Here is a 19303-nt window from a genome sequence, read left to right on the forward strand (position 1 = left end):
AAAACTTACAATCCTTAGTTGTGCACACTGAAGCAAAGCAAAAGAGTAATTGAACAATCAAAGGATGTAAGTTTGTGAGGAGATGCAATCCTTTAGTGAGGGTACTTGTCTTTTATTATGAAGAGGAGAAATGAAAAGACAAAAAAGAATCCATGACATAGATTTTAGGCGTGATATCAGTAGGTTAGGTTTTATTGGGAATGATTAATTAATATATTCCAAGTACTTTGGAGAATAAGAATCAGAGGAAGAGGTGAGGTGATTGGATGATAGACTCCTCCAATTTTCAGTGCCACAAAATTTTTTTTCCTCCTATTTCGGCAATTCCATTGCCACAAATCAATTGTCACAATTTTTTTTTCCCTCTATTTCGGCAATGCCATTGCCACAAATTTTTTTGGTTGCCACAATTTTTTTTTCCTCCCATTTTCAACAACTTGGTTGCCACAATTCATATTTTCTCTCTCCTCCCTTCCCTACAATTTCGGCAACTTGGTTGCCACAATTCATATTCCCTTTTCAGCACTCCACCTAGCATAGCACTGGGGGCACTTCACAGGTAGAGCTTGGGGCAGCAAGAATTTCAATAAACTCATTACCGAAATTCAATTTTTTCTTCCTCCTCCATCACATCGCTTATCTTCCCTCTCTCTCATACTTTTTCTTGCAATTTTGGCAACGGTGTTGACGAAATTCACTATCTTTCCACATTTTTCCAAATAACTTTGAATAGTGCCTATATCACCAATAAACTCAGTTTTTTGCAATAATCAGCCAAAAAACTCTAGGAAGAGCCAAAGAAGAGTTTTTTTACTTTCTTTTTTTTCATTTTTATATTAAACATTTTTCTAAACTCGTTCATTAAAAAAACATCTTTAAAACATCCATTAATTTTTTCCATTTACAAAAAGGTTTATAGAGCGTTCTATAGGAGCGCTAAATTGAAAAATGTCCCAAGCCTAGTTGTTGTTATAAACAAAATTTGGACATTGATTGTATTATTTCCTCAGTTTATTGTTTACCTATCGTTGCTATTACATCTGTTACGTTATTGGTTTCACAAAAGGTGTGAAGTAGACAAACGTTCCACTCTCAATTCAGAAAAATCTTGCCATCCAAAATTATGAAGTCAATTCCAATGTCATGACACCAAAAGAAGTCAACCAATCAATATTTTTTTTAGCTTTTATTTTGTTAACATTCACAATGCTTAAGTAGGCATGTGTAGTTACCCCCAAAAAATTTTAATTAAAAAAAAATTAGGCATGCGTATGGTAGCTAATTTTTTTATTTTATTTTTCCCTATCTTCTTAATCCACCAATCAACATTTTTTTCCCCTGCTGGGAATCAACTTTCTTTTTGTTTTCTTTCTTTTACTTTTTCTTTAAGGTTGCGTTTGGTTCAATATAAATCGAATTCCGAGTGTAAAATGAATGTGGGGGAAAACAAATTCCCATAAGGAAATTAAAATTTGGGCATTTGAGTGTGCAATGGAAAATAATCTGAAAAACGATTTCCAGTGTTTGGTAACATTCTGAAAATGCTATTTTCCTACAAAATTTTCACAATTTCCCAGCTTCCAAACAAATTTTATATCAGAAAATCCACCACCACCTACACATCACCACCCACAGAAAATCCACCACTATCCACACAAAACCCACCACCACACAACACAAAAACCACCAAAACACCACCACCCACACCACCACAACAATAACAACAAAAAATCAAAGATCAAAGAGAGAAAGATTGAGAGATTGAGGGAAAGAGAGATAGATCGGGAAAGAGAGAATGGTCTTTAGTGGCGGCGACGAGATCGGTCTTGGGTGGTGACAACAATGCATGGCCTGCGGTCGTTTGTCAAGATCGAAACTCAACCTATACTCGTCGGTGCATGGCTGGCGATCGGAGAGGTGGGTCTCGGGTGTTTGTGGATTGGTGATGAGGGAGGGGTGGATCGGTGATGGCTGGCGATCGGTGATGAGGGAGAGGCACGGCTTAGATGGTGGTGCCGTCAATCTCAAGTTCAAGTGACCGGCCTCTCTCTCTTGGTTCGGTGCTTCTTTTTTTTTTTTTTTTTGGAAATGGTTTGAAGGTAAAATAGATTACAAATCTATTTTACACTTCAGCCAGCCACATTTTACAGTCAACGGAAATGATTTTCCATTTGACCAAATTTTCTATGCACAACCAAACACACGGTAAGGTGTAAAATGATTTCCTGAAATGTTTTTTAGGCGAAACAAACGCAGCCTAAGGCATAAAAATTCGGTAGTCTCTAATTTATGCATACCATAATTACAATTGCATAAGTGTGTAAATGTAATGAATAAGTATAATAAAGATCAAGAAATCTCTTTTATAGCTTCAAATCTACCATTTGAACAAAAAGATTAAAATAAATAAATCAATCAATTCATGTGCATTATAGGGATTTTTTTTTTTTCCTTGATTTAATCTAGATATATAAAATAAGTTTTTCACTTATGAGAGTTAATAAATAAAAAATTATGTATATAAAAATATTTTGAGTATAAATTCCCTATGTGAGAAAATTCCCTATAATCAAATACTTCAAACACTCTTTTATATCTAGATGAAATTAACCAAAAAGTTCATAACAAGAGCAGATTGAATTATGTAAGAGGCAACACACTGACACTTCACACTTTTAGTACAAGATACACAGACAGGGGCCGCTCTATATGTAACTCAGAGTGGTTACTGGACCACCTTGACTTGTCAAAAAATGTATGTTTATACTTGCAAATATATATATATATATGTGTGTGTGTGTGTGTGTGTGTGTGTGTGTGTGTGCGTGTGTGTGCGTGTGCGCGCGTTTGGGTTAGAATGAAAAATGAAAATTATTTCACTATTCAACTTATTTTTACTACTATTTATGAGCCTCACTGCACTTTTTGGCACTATTCACCCCAAGCCAAGTATCAAGCTTTTAGCCTACTTCAGGGAGCTCCACTGGAGATTTTTTATGCTCTCCAAACCACATTTTCCTAAATTTCCCCTTTAGGAATTCATGGGCTTGGTTCATGAATTAGTTTTTATACATTTTTAGTACTTTGGAAGCTAGTTTATTGAAGTTTGGATGATTTTGTCATGGCTTCCTCTAGCAGTAACTGAAACTTTAGGGAGGAAGAATAGCATTTATTGCATTTCAACTTTTTGGTGTCAACCCAGCCCCTTAGTATTGTTCATGTCAGAAATGGCAAGACAGAGAGGCTGATGCGATAGGTGGTCAGCTTCTAATTTGGTTTGGGAGTTTAGTTGCTTCTTAAGGTGACCTCCAGCGGAAGGCAGAACTGAATGAAGTTCTCTAGCTAGGTCAGTTTGCACACATGGGTTGTTTTGGCTAAGACTTCATGTTGGGTTTAGTCACGAGGGCTGAGTACTTTGGTGGGCCTTTGACTTGGTGGTTCTCTTCATTTGGGCCTATCTTTTTGCTTTCTCATTGTGAGCCCTACAAAATGGATAAAGTCATCATATATTGCCATGGATTTTTATTCCACGTGGGCTTTAGTTGTTAGTAAAAATAAAATGTATTCATGAGCTTTAATAAATATTTATGATAGTTTTTGGGTATTAATTTCCATGGGCTTTACATATCAATTTGTATAGTTTCTCATAATTTTTGCCATGGATTATTTTGCAAATGATATTTTCTTTGGGGCTTTTAACTAGTAACCTCCAATGTTTTTTGTGAATAATATTTACCTTGGGTTTTAATAGAGGCAATATCCATGGGTTTCAAATAAAATATGGTAACAACTATTATAATGGAATAATGTGATAATCTCATGGGTTTTTCTATAGGTAATCATAATGGGCTTGTAAGGTAAATAATTACCATGAGTTTTGGAAATGTTGTGATATAAATAGTGACCATGGGTTCTTATTATATAAATTCCATGGGTTTGTAATATATTATGAAATAAATAAATGTCATGGTTTTAAGATAAATAATCATAACTTTTCATGGGGCTTTTATAAGATTATTGCCATGGTTTTTGAGAATAGATAATTGTCATAGATTCCATGGGCTTGTAATATTACAGTAATAAGTTTAAGAACTTAAAACATTGTTCATCATTGGACTTTTAAGTGAAATACTTATGATATAGTATTTTGCCAAGTATTAATAATCTTGGGCTTTTGATAAAATAGTGCGAAGTAGTTAGTTTGGGCTTTTAATAGTGTTAATGAGAATTGGGCTTTTAATGTCGCCAACGAGAATTGGGCTTTTAATATTGCCAATGTGAATTGGGCTTTTGATAAATAAATTGCCATTGGTTTGAACCATGAGCTTTGATTATGGATTTGAATTCTATTGATAAAATTGTCATGGGTTTAAACCATGGGCTTTGATTATGGATTTGAATTCCATTAATAAAATTGCTTTTCCATAGACTTGAATCATAGGCTTTTGAAATATTGCCAAGCATAAGTAAGCTTGGGCTTTAAAAAGAATGGGATGTGTGCATTGAGCTCGTAGGGCCAGTTTTGGACTTAGCTAAATAATGATAATGAAATTGGAGAAGAGATGAGTTTTTTTTTTTTTTTTTGGCTTTTTGTGATGGTTTATATCATGGTCCAATTTAGATAATGAGATATGAAATATTTGCGGGCCAATAGGAAGAGAAATATTCATGGAGGCTCAAAATAATTTATGGGTGATATTTTGGTATTTTTTTGGTGAATAAATAAATGTGATTAAATAGGATTGGGGCTTGTAGTATGAGTGAAAAAATTGTATCTCAACAGGGGTTATTTTTGTCATTTTGGGGGTTTCATGGGTATTTTGGGCATTATTTAAATTTTAGAGGGTATTTTGGTAATTTTGGATGTTTCGGGGGTATTTTTGTCAAATTAGAGGTTTAGGGTATTTTGGTAATATTTGAGGTTTTGGGGAGTATGTTGGTCATTTTTAGATTTTTGGGAGTATTTTTGTCATTTTTAAGGTTTTTGGGTATTTTGGTCATTTTTAGGGTTTATGGGGGTATTTTGGCCATTTTTGAGGTTTTAGATGTATTTTTGTTATATATATTCATTGATTATTAGGTAATTGGGTGAATTGGATTTTACTTATTAGGTTGGGTTGGTTTGGGTTATAAGAGCATTCACAATCTGAGGATGTAAAAAAAACATCTATTTTACATTCTCAAAACCTACTTTATCTATTTTACCATCTCATTTTATAACTCATTCAACATTCCAATTTCTATTTTTACATATATCTCATTAAAATAATATAAACTAAACCTTCAAATAATATTTAAAAAAAACTGATAAATATTTATGAGAGAAGAGAGAGAGTGATTAATATATAAATATATATATATATTTTTTTTATCTTTACACAACCCATGAACAGTAGGTTGTATAAACACAAACTTACTGTTCATGGTTACTAAAATTTCTTAGCAACTCACGCCCGAATAAAGCTCAATTTAAGCAAGTGGGTTGCTAAAATAGCAACTGGGGGGTTTTTCAACCTCCAATGCTAATACTCTAACTAATTGGTAATTAAATAGGTAAATGATTTTATATACCTAACTCATTTATGTCCAACCCAAACCCACCAATTTGACACCTAACTTCAACCTGTGATTGCCGAACCGTTTCACCTCTTTGGCTCTGTTGTAACTTCCAGAGCTGCTCATGATGGTTGGGCCACGGGGGCACATGGCATCATCAGGTGGCTTCCAGTTTCGCTTTGGAACAAAACTGAGGCAATGATAGAAGTAGTCATTATTGCTTTGCTATCACTGTTGAGTGTTAGTAATTAGGATTTTACTAACGTATGCCCTAAGGGTATTTATTAACAAACTATTTTAGGAAACTTTTATATGAAAAAAGAAAAAAATGATTAACTATTTTAACAACTTTTTCAAATTCTCATAAAAAAATTTCTAATAAGGGCATACAATAACGAGATTAAGCTTTCTATTATCACTATAACAAAATTGACTTTTTTCAACATTTTTTTATCCACGGTCACTAAAAAGCGTTAATAAAACCTTAAATTTCTACAATTGTACTCAACCGTTGATTAAAATGTGAAACAAGTGTATACTTATTTCTACAGTTCGCACAACTGTCGAAACAAAGGTGTATTCTTATTTCTACGGTTGGCACAACTATTGAAACAAGTGTTAAAAAAAAATTTTAAATAGGGAAAAATACTTTTATCCGCAGCTTCATCATTCAGGAACACGGAAAATAAATTACATCTTTTATCAACGGTCGTAATAAATGTTGAAAATCAGTAACACTGAACTTATATAGAGCTACCGTTCAAATCAAAGTTTTTTAGAACTTAGTTTCACGGGTTTTCTCTTAGCTCAAATCTCTCTCTCACAAAACCTATAATTTTCAAAGCTCTAGCAATCACTATTCACATCTCAAAATTTCTCTTCCAATTTCCATAACTAAACTTTTCAAAATTTTTTTTTTTTTTTTCATGGGACGAAGCTCCTCTCCGCCTGGCACTAGCGAGAGTGGTGGCAATGGAGAAGGCGGTGACGCTTTCCGCTCAATCCGCGATCATTTCCCTATGAAGCGAAACTGACTCAAGTCCGACACGGATCGTCCGGTTCTTCTCCGTAGTCGATCTCACCCGACCCGCTTCAATCGCAAGAGTTTGCCCTGGCTGAAGGAGAAGTCAGCATTCTACTTCTTGGTGCTTCTTGCTGTGTTCCTCTATGCAATTTCGTCGATGGTGTTGCAGAGCTTGATCACAACGGTGTCAAGGCAAGGAAGCGAGCAAGGCCGGAGGTTGAATAGGGAAGGATTGAGGATTGGAGTTGCGAGGCTGGAGGTTGAATTGTCTCGATTCGTTGTGATCGAAGCTGAGGATTGGAGTTAGGGCACCAAAGCTCGCACGTGTGAGGTTTTTCAATTTCTTTGGTATTTGATTCTAAGTTATTGTTTGCATGTTTGATTTTATGGCTTTAGTAAATAGTTCTCCTAGAATGGAATTTGAGTTTACTTCCTTTTATTTTTGATAGTGCATTGGAATTTCAAAGCTCACATTAATGCTTTGTTTGGTTGCTGTGAAAATTAGAGTCCATCAACGTGTTACTTTTGCAGTATTTTCCTCAATTTTTGAAACCAGAGGCCAATAGGAAGGCCACAAACAACTTAGTCTATGTTTTTCACATTCTTACAACAAATTTTGACTACATCATTATGTGACATTATTCCACTATGTCATCACATGTTGATGCAGGGTATATATTCCTTACCCGTTTCAATGGGAAAGCCCCACATTTCATGCCGGAGAAGCTTTTGCTATGATTGCCGCTTCTTTTGTTTCACTTTTTGAGGCTCACTTCTAAGAAACAAATTCATGTATTTCTTGTTTATTAGCTAGCTACTCTGCGATCAAGTTCTCTAATTATGATAAGGAGGAGGTGAGGAGAGAAGAGAACACAGTGGGACCCATGGCTAAGGAGGAGGAGGAGGTGGAGGTGGGGTCCAGCTTGACCATGAAGAGGGTGGCTGTGGCTAAACAGTATATAAAGAGCCACTACAAGGCTTAGATGAAGCACATCCAAGAACACAAGGAGAGGTAATTGTAGAGAATGGGGTTGTGATAATTTGGTTCATTTTGGAACATGAAACTGATAATTTGGTTGATTTTGGAACATGGGCCTTTTTTTTTGTTTTTTCTTTTTTGGGAGTGCTTGTCATATGTTATGTTTCGTGGGCTAGAGCAATTATTTTATGTGCCTAGCCAATAAAAAGAGAGAAGGTGGGTTTAATCTTGGCATGTTATAAGAAATAAGAGATGAGGGTTGTGTTTTTTTCTTTTTTGGGAGTGCTTGTCATATGATATGTTCCGTCGGCTAGAGCAATTATTTTATGTGCTTAGCCAATAAAAAGAGAGAAGGTGGATTTAATCTTGGCATGTTATAAGAAATGAGAGATGAGGGTTGTGTTTTTTTCTTTTTTGGGAGTGCTTGTCATATGTTAAGTTTCGTCGGCTAGAGCAATTATTTTATGTGCTTAGCCAATAAAAAGAGAGAAGGTGGGTTTATTCTTGGCATGTTATAAGAAATAAGACATGAGGTTGTGTTTTTGTTGTTTTATGGCTTTGTTATGATGGTTATCATTTATGTGCCATTGAATTTGGATTTTTGATTGGTAAAAGGGGACATTTGTTTATAAGGAAATTATGAATTAATGTGGTTTAGCTGTTGTTGGAGTAGAAGTGGACTACATTAATTTGAGTAATAGGAAAATTGCATGTCTAAAGTGAGACTTTGAATGTTATACGTTTGCAATTTGTGATTCTGTGTATTCAATAAGCAATTTGTAGAATATCAAGACTAGGAACTATATCTAAAAGCCTTTGTAAGTATTTCAAACATGACACTGCTCAATAAAAAAAGCCTCACACGATGTTCAGATTATTTAAGAGTAGGAATTATAGCACTCAACTATGTAGAATTGAAGCTGAAATGTGTGTTAAGAGCTAGATTATGGAAGGAAGTAATGGCAAGAATAGAAAGATGGGAAAGAAAGATATTGGTCACTTTGAGGGGACCACCTCCAAACAGAGTCAGAACAAGAAAAGAAGAGTAACTGAGTTAATTCCAAGCTTATCCTCATTATCCCAAAATTTGGGCTTATATACAATTACAATCAATTACAAGCTCAGTAACTACCAAGTGTAACTATCTCTAACAGTTTCCTAACTAACTCTCATGAACTGATCACTTTAACTGCACATGCCTCTATATAGCACCAGTACATGCACCCATCATCACCACAACAGGCACACCTCATCACATTGTTAGGCACATCACACACACTACTAAGCCAGCTATTAGGCACATCATACACACCACTAACCAGCACACCCAGTATCTTAACAATGTGGTTGCACTCAACTCGTTATTTTTCATAATTCATCATCATTTTAAAGGTAGGTAGAACTAGTTAACATTACCTTTGTTAGAATTTTCATTTATCTTATATGGTTGTAAACTTGTGAGCTTGTACATTATGTAATTTTTTTTCTTTTTATCTAATGGTTGCCATGGTCATGAATTAGGTACTGGAAATTGTCTCTTTTAGTGCACCTGGATAAATGCCCTCATCCTCAGGCTCATCAAACATTTATCAAATTAAATAAATCTTTTAAAGAATTGAAAGATCCAAATAAGGTCAGTTTCTCATGCATATGGGGTTAATATATGAATCTATTAAATGCTCCTATTTTTGCAGTCACATTCTGTGATGCTTCTTTTCATTCATCAAAATTGAGATCTCATACAGTTGATTTGGCATATGATAGCTGAAACTTATTTTTTTGAGTGCAATAATCATATGCATAGGGCATTATATATTTCATTGTGAAGAGTATAACTGTATTTATGATTAGCCACTATTTGTACATGGCTTTTTGTAATTTCCAAATTGTACAAGCCATCATATTTATCTACTATCATTGCAGAGGTCACCAAGTTATGGATTTATATAAACTGTTGGCTCTAGATGCTCACTGATAGCCTGATGTACAATTTAATTTGGACTTTCATATTTTCATGACTAATGACCAAGGTCCATAGGTAAAATAAGCCCTACATCATCTAGTTGGGCTTGCTTGTCTACCATGGATTTTCCTTCCTTTTGCCGCATTTCGCTCAAGTAGCCTTCATTTAAGGTTATAATAAATAGGTGGAGCACTTGGAACTAATGGGCCGTGAAGGAGGACAACTTTAGTGAGTAGTGACATACAACTCGTGATGCTCTCTGGTTTCCTTTTTTTTTTTTTTTTTTTTATTGGTCATTAATATTAGTTAGATATTTTTAATTCTTTAACTTGATTTTTCTAATTGTGTTGGACATTTTAATATGCTCTGCTTAGGTTTTGACCAATTTAAAATAGTTCATTTTTTTTCTTGTTAGGTTGTGTACCATTATGTTGGTCATAGTTGAACTGCTTGGGACATCATTGAGTTTCTATATTACATATAAGAACTAAAGACACAGATTGGTAGGACTTTTCCTCCCACTTTATGGTCAAGTGTCTGCCTTATGGCATGTATTAACTGTTAAGTCGCTTTATGAATTTTTCTTAGCTGAGAAAATTGTGAACAAAACTATGTAGGATTTGCATGTTGGCTAATGCACTTTTTCACGTGAACAGCAAGGCAACCAAGGGTGGGAGGAGAGTCATTGCTCGAAGAATAGCAAAGGGCCGGTCAAGAATTACGGCTTAGCATCCTTGCCTTTGGTTTGAATACAAATCATATGATCTCTTTCTTAGTTATGCTAAAGTTTGTAGTTTCAATGCCTGTAAACTTCAATTTTGTTATATTGATTTTGGTTTAACCTCTATCCATTGTAAGAACAAGAAACAAAGGAAAAAGATAAGGGTGCAGTGATCTAGAGCTATAGTAATATATGTGATTTTGGTTTAACCTCTATCCATTGTATAACAGTGTATGTATCGAACTAAAAGTCTTATTTTTTGGTTTTGGCGATTACATGTAGTGATTTTTGTTTCAAATTTAACAGTGTAGAGGGCAGTAGGCAGAGCAATTAAGTTGTGTTGATTTGTGCAGTTCATTTCACTATGTGTTATAAGAGTAGTTGATTGGTTGTTGTAATTCAATTTGGAATTGCACGATTGTGTTATGTTTATATTTTGAATTAGGTTATTAAATTTTGATAAATGTGAAAGAGCACATCCAAATTTATTTAATTTTTAAGAAGAAAATACTTATTTCAACGTTTATAAACCGTTGAAACTTCTCTCAAGAAACTCTTTACAGACGGTTGATTGCATGTGGAAAAAAGTAATAAGCATACTTTACATTTATGTGTATATGTTTCAATGGTTTTTAATAATACTTCGACATTTATTAACCGTTGATAAAGGTGTACCATTTTTTTCAACAGTTACATAGGCTGTAGAAAAATATTCTCGACATAGTTTTTAGTGACAGTTCTCGATGGTCATTTCAACCATCGAAAATAGTATTTTTGACGGTTTTTAGTACTTTTTTTCAACGGTTTCAACCATTGAAAATAGCTAAATTTCTTGTAGTATGGTAGGTTGTGAGAGTTATAGGACAAAAAAGTGTTCAGCTTTACCGATGAATTGGGTGTTAAAGAGAAGAGTTTTAGACTTGCAAGATAAAGGAGCAGTGTAGAACACGAGTTGTCAACTTTTCTGGGCCGCAAAACAGACAATTGATGATCAGTGATTTCCCAAGCGTTAGTGTCCAATGCATACATGCTGCTGGGCCAGACAACTTTACTGCTAAACCACACTACTAATATGGATTCCAGGGTGGTATGGGAAAAGAGCTAAATTAGCCTATATTATTAGTTGTGGTTGTTAATTGGTGGTGTTGTTTTCTTTAGGCGTAGGTAGATCTCACAAAATTGAACTCGAATATTTTTTTTTTTAAAAGAGTGTTTCAATCTATAGCGTCTGCTCATGATGATAACTAGTTCTTAATCGAACTCGAACTTAATAATATGATTTGAACCCAAAAGAAAATACTTGATCCAAAATAAACAAGTCAACTTATATTTGACCCGCTTAACTTATGGATTGAATCAGGTCAACCTATACTCAACTTGCTTGAGCATCCACATCAACGGGTGTAAAGATGTGTATAATACAAAAAGTATCCAAATTTACACAATTTTCCGGCCAAAATGGTAAAATGGCCATAAAATCCTAACTATGTAGTTAGTAGTTCTGGTTCCCAAACTATATTTTTTACTAGCATTTCGAGTCTAAGAGACTCGATTTAGGGTCTATAGATCGAGTTTTTCAGACTCGATTTTCATGGGTTGTTCACGTCTGATGTGGCACTTTTTCCACGTAGCATCTATATGGAAATCGAGCTTCTAAGACTCGATTTACATTTAAAAAGAAAAAAGAAAAAAAAAAAAAAACCACAAGGACAACAGGAAAAGAAAACCACAACAATAGAAAATATGAGGAAAAAAAAAAAAAAAAACCTAGATCGCGCGGCCTGGGTCGCGCGGCGGCCTGGATCTGGCATGGCCTGGTCTTGCGCGGTCTGGGTCGGCTTGCTGCATCTCCATTTCTTCTTTTTCTTCTTCTCTTTCTTTCTTTTTTTTTCTTTCTTTCCAGTTTTTTTTTTTTTTTTTTTTTTTTTGCTGTTTCTGCATTTTGGGTCATTAATAATATTATTTTTGGGTTAGAAATCGAGTTTTAGAGACTTGATTTCCATGTAGATGCCACCTGGAAAAAGTGCCACATCAGATGTGAACAACCCATGAAAATCGAGTTCCAAAAACTCGATTTATAGACCCTAAATCGAGTCTTTTAGACTCGAGATGCTAGTAAAAAATATAATTTGGGAACCAGACCTACTAACTACATAGTTAGGATTTTATGGCCATTTGGCCATTTTGGCCCAATTTTCCTCCAAAACTACCCACATCAGAGGGTGTAAAGATAAGTATATTCACACCCTTGCTATAGTAATTGTGTAAATATACACGGTTACTGTAGCTGTGTATAACAATATTTTATTATTTTTTTTCTCTCTCATCGTTCATACTCTCTTTCACCATTCACCAACCCAGCAAAAGATACACAGAACAAACACAGCATCCCAATGATTTTATGGCCATTTGGCCATTTTGGCCCAATTTTTCTCCAAAACTACCCACATCAGAGGGTGTAAAGATGAGTATATTCACACCTTTGCTACAGTAACCGTGTAAATATACACGGTTACTGTAGCTGTGTATAACAATATTTTATTATTTTTTTCTCTCTCATCGTTCATACTCTCTTTCACCATTCGCCAACCCAGCAAAAGATACACAGAACAAACACAGCATCCCAATGGACACTACAATCCAGGAAAAGAAGAATAAAAGAAGAGGAGGAGAAACACCTAACCACCAACCCAGCACCACCCAATCACCACCACTGCAACCCATTCAACAGTTGATAATCAACCACAAAATTGAACCAAAATCAACAGAAAATCAAAACAAACCATCAGAAAACCCAACTTAAAATCAAGCCAAACCCACCGGAACCATTGCTCTTGTCAGATTTGCCTTGATGCTGCCATTGCTGATTTGCCTTGCTGCTACCCGGATTTGCTTGTTTCCGCCGTCGGATTTTCTACCATGTGTGAGTTTTGGGTTTGATATATGAGAGAGGAAGAGAGGAAGAGAGGAAGAGAGTACCAGACCTTTTGATAATCACACGGTTGAGACTTGAGATGAGGTTAAGATGAAAAAGATATTAAAAATATAGATATTAATAAAATAATAAAATAATATTATTTAAATAGAAAAGATGGTAAAATAGAAGGATTAAGGTGGGTGTTTTGAAAAAGTGGTAATATAAAATAGAGAAAGTAGATTTTTTTTTTTTTTTAGAGAGTTTCAACCTATGGTGTCCGCTCCTAATGATATAGTTCTTTATCATCAGACCAAAACACCAATCAGTTTTTGGTGTAGGCGGGGATTAAATCCCAGATCTCTTATACAACCATCAGAGACTTTACCAATTGAGCTAACTAGAACTCACAGAAAAAGTAGATTCTTAGTGTAAAATAGACAGAAGAATTTGGCCAAACTGATGCAATTGCTTTTAAAGTGAATGTTTTTACCCCCACCTATCAAATTCAGATTAGACAATACGGTATATTTACTATTCACAGTTTTACTTGCACACGCTACATTACACTTGTACGCAAGCTTGAAATCATAATAATAATAATAATAATAATAATAATAATAATAATAATAATAATAATTAGTTGCTAACCTGTGCTATGCACGGAAACCTACATATTTATGTGGTAAACTAAAATGATTTTATAAAATTTTAAATTGATTAAAAAACTACATTATTGCATGAATTGCTCTTGTATAACTTCAATTTGTGTTACAATTTGATAAAGAAGTAATTGTTTGAATGTGCAATGACTTACAAAAAATATTAAAGAATAGTTCATGACTATAAACCTATAACTATTAAAAAGAATCAAAAGATTAAGAGCTTAAAAATTATAAAAATATATATGTGTGTGTGACTACACAACAGAAAAATATAAGAGAAAAATTTGTTACACTAAAAATAATAATTCATGGTTATAATCATTGAAATTTTCCAGATAGTTTTAGATATTACAAAATTATAACTCAAAAAGTCAGACGTTAAAACTTCCAAAAGGCCAAAAAATATTAAGGAATCATAAGATTTACATCCTATAAATTATTGAAACAAAACTATATATATATATATATATGATTTTATAATAGAGAAATATAAAAGAAAAATTGATTACCTTCAAAAGAGTGATACATGGTATAGTTGTTGAAACCTGCTAAACATGTTCAAATATTGCAAAAACTAACACAAAAATTCAGATGTGAAAACTTCCAAAATGCCAAAAATATATGACTATTCAAAAGAGAAAAATAAGAAGAAGAAAAAAGTACATGAACCTATAAAGTAATAAGTTTTAAATTTTAATGGGTCTAAACTTTAAACAATGAAAAAAAAATCACATGTTAGGTTGTGTTCCTAGCAACCTTGAAAGAAAAGGTAAAGGGAAAGAAAAACCATGAAATACCATCAAGCAATAAGTTTTAATGGGTTTAAACTACAAACAGTGAACAAAAATAATCATAAACAATCATAGGTGCAGGGTTTGGTTACCAAGATCAGATGGTTGTAAAACACAACTTTTCAACATTGATTTAGGGTTATGCAGAAGGCAACATAATTGACAGAAAATTGTTTTTACATTGTCTGCTATGCCAACCATCTAAATATATTAATTCCAAAAAATATTAAATAAAATAATTCCTAGAATTATATGAGATAATTAAGAAGAACATCAAGCCCTTGTGTGGATGTTATTTGTGGTCGGCTGTCCATCACTGCAATTCATAGACTTTGTTGTTAATAAGACAATCGAGTTTAAAACTAAAAGCGATTTGGTGGCCTTTGTACTACAGGATTTGTTCTTGTTGAAGAATCAACTTGCTTCCTACTATGACTTCAATTTGATATGTGTGTTTTCTTTGTGAAAATTTGAGTGAGTATGAAGGGTTTCAACCTTGGCAGAAGTTTATATTTGTGAAAATTTTTGTTATAGAATTTTAGTTGAAATAGAATTTTCAAGTTTTTGAAACATATATCTAATAGAGTTTTATTTAAACTAAACTATTGTAATACTTAATAAGATATAAAACCAAAAATAAAAAGAATCTAAAATAAAAAGAAAAAGAAAAAGAAAATAGTGATGACGTGGAAAATTGTAGGAGCTCCAAAGGCTTCGGTTATATATATATATATATATATATATAGATAAACAAATCCTAAGAATTTATAGTGATTATATACTGTACCTAAAAAAATTTATTAGTTTGTGTAAATTTAAACTTTTACGTATTATTTAACTTTTATTTTTTAGCATTGTTTATTTTTTTTTATCTTATTTGTATTGAAAGAAAGATAAAGGCACTTTAATCAAATTTATTATTATTTTTTTTTTCTTGTACATAAAAAAATACAGTCAGATAGTAACCAATTAACCTGACTTGTAATTTGATTGATCCATCCCACTTGCAATTTATTTAGGGCGATCCATTTTCGATCTGATCCACTCGAGGACATGTTTGTGTTGTTTTCTTTTAGAGATATTGCTATATTGGGCTTGATATAAGCGTTTTTGTAGTGTTCATAATACTTATTGTACGTGTATTTTGGTGTGTCACACAAATTACTTACTAGTTTGAACACAATAGAAAACGCATTGAGAGATGAAAAGTAAGATCATGTTCATTGTGTGCGAGTCAGAGATGTAATTAAATGGAGTTGATGATGGCCACAGTGCAGAACCAGCTGTAACCGGAGTTGGTCCAAGCGTTACTTCAAAACGTACACTGAAGTAATGCTTTGGGTGTCACTCCATTCAACAATGGGATGATTTCAATATATACAACCGGTCCCATTCCTTTGGATGATAAAACATTAACCATTTAATTATCCAAAAAAAAAAAAAAAAAGATAAAACATTCACCATCAAGAACAGGAAAGTGCTCTCTCTCTCTCTCTCTCTCTCTCTCTCTCTCTCTCTCAATGTGTACACTGTTTATAAGGCTGTTTGGCTGTGAATTTTGTCGTATCTATCAAGAGTGGAGCATCATCAGGTATAAGTTTGGGCATTGTACTAAAATATACAAGCTAGAATAGAGGCCAGTATAAAATTATTGGTATTCATGGATGCTAGCTTTGGACGACGTAAATCAACTATCCAAAATTTGTGCCATTATATAGTTTTAATTAAAATTAACCTTTTAAATTTTAGGGTTTTGATTTGAAACTAACCACAAACTATAGAGATCATCAGAAGACTATACATTTTGTAAAAAATATATTTTTTTGAGTTATATAAAGAATATATGTTTATATATATATATATGTGTGTGTGTAGAGAGAGAGAGAGAGAGAGAGGTTATTCTATGGATTTAAAATATTTGTAGCTCCATCATATTTTCAAGTTGAGATAATATTTAAAATTACATATGTGGGTGTGTACTGCCTCTATAGTTGTTTGGGTAGTATAATTTTACTTAAGATAGAAAGGCATAAGCGAGACTTCGAAAACACAATTTCTTGGTCTATTTTTGCAAAGTTATATATTTTTTAGTTATATAAAGAATATATGTTTATATATATATATATATATATATAGAGAGAGAGAGAGAGAGAGAGAGAGAGAGAGAGAGGTTATTCTATGGATTTAAAATATTTGTAGCTCCATCACATTTTAAAGTTGAGATAATATTTAAAATTATATATGTGGGTGTGTAATGCCACTATAGTTGTTTGGGTAGTACTGTATAATTTTTCTAAAGATAGAAAGGTATAAGCCAGACTTCAAAAACACAATTTGTTGGTCGACTATTTCTGCAAATTAAGTTACTGGCATTGAGGGGCCGGTACTCTAAATCATGATCGTGGAAAATAAATGTGGACAAAAAGGACAACATAAATGAATTTAAATGGGTAGGAGTAGGATCCTCTATTCTGTGACTGTCAAGTGTCAACAACTAAAATTAATATAGTCTAGTCACTTTCTTTTGATTTCAGCTAAATCTTCTGCTGTTTATTAAAAAAATCATCTGCTGCATGCAGCCTGGAGGACAAGCTCAACTCGTACATGCAAGAAAGTGACTATTCAAGTGCAGGGTAACTATCAAAATCAAACCTATTAACTAGTCTCACATTATCAAGAAGGATGAGTGTTAACATTACTACACACAATGGAATTTAATAAATCACCATTCTTTTTTTGGTACTTGACTCTCTCAGATTGAAGCAACAATGGCACAAATTTTGGATAGTTGATTTAGGTCGTCCAAAGCTAGCATCCATGAATACCAATAATTTCATACTGGCATCTATTCTCTAGCTTGTATATTTTAGTACAATGCGCAAACTTATACCTGATGATGCTCCACTCTTGAGAGATACGACAAAATTCTTCACAACCAAATAGCCTTATAAACAGTGTACACATTGAGAGAGAGAGAGAGAGAGAGAGAGAGAGAGAGAGCACTTTCCTGTTCTTAATGGTTAATGTTTTATCTTTTGGATAATCTAATGGTTAATGTTTTATCATCCAAAGGAATGGGACCGGTTGTATATATTAAAATCATCCCATTGTTGAATGAAGTGACACCCAAAGCATTACTTCAGTGTACGTTTTGGAGTAACGCTTGGGCGTTGCTCTGTTCTATATATCTGACCAACTCCGGTTACAGCTGGTCCTGCACTTTGGCCATCATCAACTCCGTTTAATTACATCTCTGACTCGCACACGATGAACATGATCTTACTTTTCATCTCTCAATGCGTTTTCTATTGTGTTCAAACTAGTAAGTAATTTGTGTGACACACCAAAATACACGTACAATAAGTATTATGAACACTACAAAAACGCTAATATCAAGCCCTACATAGCAATATCCCTAAAAGAAAACGACACAAACTTGTCCTCGTTGAGAGATTGGATCAGGTCGGAAACGGATCGTCCTAAATAAATTGCGAGTGGGTTGGGTCAATCAACTATATTAAAATTTTTTACTCCTAAGCACAATAATTAATAAACAAATAATCTTCAAAATATCAATTAAATAATCATATATCACATAAATTAAAATTTACCACAAAATTAGAGAACAATTGAGAGATATTACCTCAACGATGCTTCAAAGTAGTCTCATAACATTAGAAGCAAATTACCGTCGATTCATACTTGTTTTTAAATGGTGGAGTTGAGGCGTAGATTAAGTCACTGTCTTGAGACGATACACACGTTTATGGGGTTTTCGGTACAGTAGACTAAACATTGTGCATGCCGCCACCAAGATACAACAATCCAGCCATCTTTGCAAATTATCCTTACAAGCCTACACTGCTTATAAGATAGAAGCTCTCAATACTACTTTCTTTACCCAAAAATATAGTGTGTAGAATTAATTGTATTTTGTATAAATTAAATTAACAAAATAGTTGAGGGATAGTAAATATAAGAACCGGCTCTTAGAACATGGAGACTTGAGTAAGAATATGGATGTATATATTATCTGATTCACCTAACCACGTACATCTATATATATATTGTGGTGACCTCATATTAAGTTCATATTTTAATTTCATTCTAGCTTTGTGCTCTGTCCGTTGATCCATAGCTGGAAAGATAATGTTTATGAATTTAAGGAATTCAAACTGTTAGAAATACTGAATGATTGTATTGTATTTCATGAATTAAAGAATATACATCACTGCCTTTATATAGGAGGCATATGTGTGCAGTACAAGTAGAGTGTAGTACAAGTACCAGTGTGCTATACAAGTAACCTAATTGGGCCTAAAGCCCATAACATAATATACATTAACAGCCCCCCTCAAACTCAAGGTGGATGTGAGACCAACTTGAGGTTGTCAACCAAATCACGAGTGCGTCCCTTAGGAAGTGACTTGGTGAAGATATCTGCAAGTTGATCTTTGGAGGAGACGGAGAAAAGCTTAAGAGCACCATGGACAAGATGATAACGGATAAAATGACAATCAATCTCGATGTGTTTAGTCCGTTCATGAAAGACATCATTATGAGCAATATGAATGGCACTCTGGTTGTCACAATAAAGGGGAGTAGCAGAGGAGGTGGACACACCCAAATCCTTAAGGAGCCATCGTAGCCAAAGGAGCTCAGATGTGGTATCAGCAAGAGCACGATATTC

General features: G+C 33.8%; 1 long non-coding RNA gene across 6 annotated transcripts; it reads left to right on the forward strand.

Annotated features, from left to right (window-relative positions):
- The first annotated feature begins 6191 nt into the window (after positions 1–6191).
- LOC115981609 lies at positions 6192–10546 on the forward strand. Of its 6 annotated transcripts, none has more exons than XR_004089402.1 (5): positions 6192–7592; positions 9081–9192; positions 9598–9750; positions 9938–10082; positions 10179–10518. It is a non-coding gene; the product is annotated as an uncharacterized LOC115981609 (long non-coding RNA). The 6 variants fall into 6 exon arrangements; XR_004089401.1 differs by having other exon boundaries at positions 6193–7592; positions 9938–10025; positions 10140–10518; XR_004089398.1 differs by having other exon boundaries at positions 6193–7592; positions 9938–10025.
- Positions 10547–19303: the final 8757 nt, after the last annotated feature.

The sequence above is a fragment of the Quercus lobata genome, chromosome 3, assembly GCF_001633185.2.
Source record: "Quercus lobata isolate SW786 chromosome 3, ValleyOak3.0 Primary Assembly, whole genome shotgun sequence".
Classification (NCBI taxonomy): Eukaryota; Viridiplantae; Streptophyta; class Magnoliopsida; order Fagales; family Fagaceae; genus Quercus; species Quercus lobata.